Genomic DNA, 3,431 nt, shown 5'->3' on the forward strand with positions numbered 1-3,431 from the left:
AATGACTTTTGAATTTTTAGCGATGACAATTTACATTAAATCTAAATAGTTCAAAATTAATATTATTTTATTCCATATATTTGAATAATTTTTGAATTTTAACAAATGAAAAATCTAAAAAAATAATATTTTAACTATTACTTTTTAAAAATTAATTTAAGCTAGAAATTATAACTTTAATTAAATATTTATTTTTGAGTAGTCCAAATTAATCTTAACTTATCTAAATCTCATCACAATAATGAGTATCCAAACTAAACCCAATGAGATAGGGTGAAGGACATACCCACTAATGCAATAGCTTTTAAAGATGAAGCTAATGTGTGGATAGAAGTTATGAGCAGGTTAATTTATTGGACTACAAATCACAACCACAACCATATCTATCAAACTTAAAATAACGAACTAGTTCAACAATGACCTAAAGCTTCTCTCCAAATTAAATCACTTGAGCAAAGAAGACTTTAGACATGAAGTCAAATAAAACTTTTTTAAATTTGGATAGGTTAGACTCGACATTGATGGCTTAGTCGACATGTATGGTGCTGTTACTTGTGGAGACATCATTAGAGACGATAAGGGTAATTGAATTAAAGGCTTCCACAAATTTCTCGACTATTATCCTAACACAGCTGCAGTGCTTATGGGAATTTATGAAGGCCTCAATTTTTGTTGAAATGAGAAATTTAGTAATGTTGACGTCTACTCAAACTCATTGGAGGCGCCGTCCCTTATTAATCACAGCTATTTTGGATATCATCCTTTATTCAACACGATCAAAAATATCAAAGACCTCACCATGAGAGATTAGGTGGTCACATTTGTTCACGTGTATAGAGAAGCAAATTGTTGAGCTGATTTCTTGGCCTGTAGATCTTATTTGGAGAACTTTAATTTTTTGATCTTAAATAAACCACCGGATGACTGTAAAAGCTTTCTGGCTTTAGATATGACTAAAACTTAGTCTTCCTACATGGTTTGCCATGGCCTTTGTATAGTGAACTAGTTTCCATGAGTGGGTGGCTTAATTTTTTTTTTGATATTGTAATAATCTTTAAAAAAATTTGGTGGGTCATATTTTGTAATTTTATCAAATAAGTTTGGATCTTTTCCTGTAATTTTCCCCCATTATCTTTTATTTAAGTCTTCTTCTTCCTTGTCGGTAAAAAGAAACAGAAACGAGTGGAAAAAAAACTAGAGCAGAGCAGACGAGTGCAAGAGAGAAAGAGAATTCTCTAAGCTTCCACCAACCTTTGCTCTCCGTTCTTCTTCCTCCGTCATTCATCTCCATTGGGTCTTTTGTTTCTTTGGCCCTTCCTTTCTTTTTCTTCTCCACTTTCTGGTTTGTTACAGCACCGGAAAAAAAATGAAAATAGAAAAAAAAACCACACACTGTTGCTGAAAACTTGAGGGAACCGTGATCTCCTCCTTTCTTTTCGTGTGTGAACGTTGAGTAGTGGATTTGCCATTAGTGGAGGTTTGCCTGATGATTTCTTTCTCTTATTCTTTATGTCGCAGATGTCTTCTTCTCTACCATGCTAAATTAGCTAATTGAATTTTTCATTCTCATCTTTGTGTTGCTGGTATATATACTGAATATTGATATTTCTCTTGCTTTAGATGTTAAGTTTTAAACTATTTTCTTGCCCTTTTGATTTAGAGTTGTACAATTAAGGTGAGAGTTGTTTCTTTAGTTAATATTAAAATTTAAACCTTGAATTTTGTTGCTGAACAAGAAAATTATGATATGGGTGTGCGTTATAATAATTATGTTAATACAATGGCAAAGGATGATGTAGAAGCATAATTAGGATTATATAATAATAACAATGCCATTAGTTTGGCTAAGAATAAAAATGGAGAAATTAGGAGGCATAAAAGTGGACATATGAAAAATTGATTCAAATTGTAGAAAGCGATATTAAAGTTTTATTATATCTAATAGGGGTTCCAGAAGAGGAGAAGCTAAATTAAAGTTGAGAAAAGAGAATTTTTAGAACTTGGCAGCATACCAGGTAAGTAAATAACGTTCCCTAATATATAGAATCAATTATCTTTCTTTTACCTTATTTAATTACCTTAATTGTTCTGAATTGATTTTTATTTTATTTCATTCATATCTTAAGATTTAGTTTATTCATATGTAATTAGTTTGATTATGACTCAACTTTAATCATGTAGATATTTTCATAGTATTTCATTTTTAAAATGTAAATATGTATATATATACACACACACACATGCATGGATTAGATAAATTATCGTGAAAAGATTGTTTATATCTTCCAAATTAAAGAACAATTTGAATTACAAGAGTTTATAGATTCCATGCATGCCAGAAATGTTTTACGGGACTGAATACAGAACACTGTTTGCTAGCGACAGTTTCATTAGCTCTTGGCCCGCCACGGCATACCTAGCTAGTAGGGTACATTAGAGGTGCTAGCCCTGTGTGTCGGCCAACACACGTGGAACGGAGGGTGTAATTTCATGGACATAATCCACGCTTGTTTTTTTTCGTGGCTTCTAGCCACGCTGGCTGTTACTCACCCTCGTGGACTATGTGTCCACACCTGTTATTCGTTCTGTTAAGGTCCTAACAGAAAATAAGTTTTTTAAAGTCATATTCTTGCTCTTAAGAATTGTATTTTGTGATTTATTTTATATAGAAAGTCATATTTCTAAATGGTTGTTCATGATTCTTTACTTTCCCTTTCTATTTTATTCACTCAATTATCAAGATTAAATTATATTATTATTTTCTAATATCTTCTGTAATTAGATTAATCTTTTTTTTTTCTATTATACATTTATAATTATCATTTTTGTTTAATATCATTATTATTTGGGAACGTTATTTACTGGAAGAATTTTTTGGTATTTAGATAGTAGAAGTGAACCTGCTCTTCATTTGATCACGTGGGACTCCTTGAAACAAGAAGTATTTTGTTGCTCCGTCCAGATTGTGGATTAATGTAAATATTTAAATATTTTAGTTTTGTTCTAGATTCGCTCCACGAATCTTATAGGTAGGATCCTTGATTGAATTATTCTGGAATTGTACATATATACTGTATTGGAGTAGAACTTTGTATGCCGTATGGGTATTCTTTTGGCAGGTTGTAAAAATTTCAGGTAGTCCAACTTACAGGGGAGACTCTACCGAAATTTGTACAAGTTAAATATTTTGATAATATTAGTAGTTGTTTAATACAAACGATAATTATACAATGAGTTTGGGTAATTAATATGTCGGATAATATGTGAGTTTAGGCTTATGAAATATGAGTTTTCTTATATTCCAGCCGGTCACACTTTAGAAATTTAGTGTGTGACAGATATCAACTAAACACTTCATTCTCCATAATAAAACTCACAACAGCTTGTTTGGATTGACAATATAATTGACTTTTGGAGCCAAATAATCGATT

At 31.2% G+C, this 3,431-nt stretch overlaps 1 long non-coding RNA gene across 1 annotated transcript; it reads left to right on the plus strand.

Annotated features, from left to right (window-relative positions):
- Positions 1 to 1,379: 1,379 nt before the first annotated feature.
- Positions 1,380 to 3,141, plus strand: LOC129317862 (uncharacterized). The gene is made up of 3 exons (XR_008595071.1): positions 1,380 to 1,477; positions 1,946 to 2,015; positions 2,886 to 3,141. It is a non-coding gene; the product is annotated as an uncharacterized LOC129317862 (long non-coding RNA).
- The last annotated feature ends 290 nt before the right edge of the window (positions 3,142 to 3,431 follow it).

The sequence above is a fragment of the Prosopis cineraria genome, unplaced genomic scaffold, assembly GCF_029017545.1.
Source record: "Prosopis cineraria cultivar Desert tree isolate PC_DT_omini unplaced genomic scaffold, ASM2901754v1 PC8, whole genome shotgun sequence".
In the NCBI taxonomy this organism is placed as follows: domain Eukaryota; kingdom Viridiplantae; phylum Streptophyta; class Magnoliopsida; order Fabales; family Fabaceae; genus Prosopis; species Prosopis cineraria.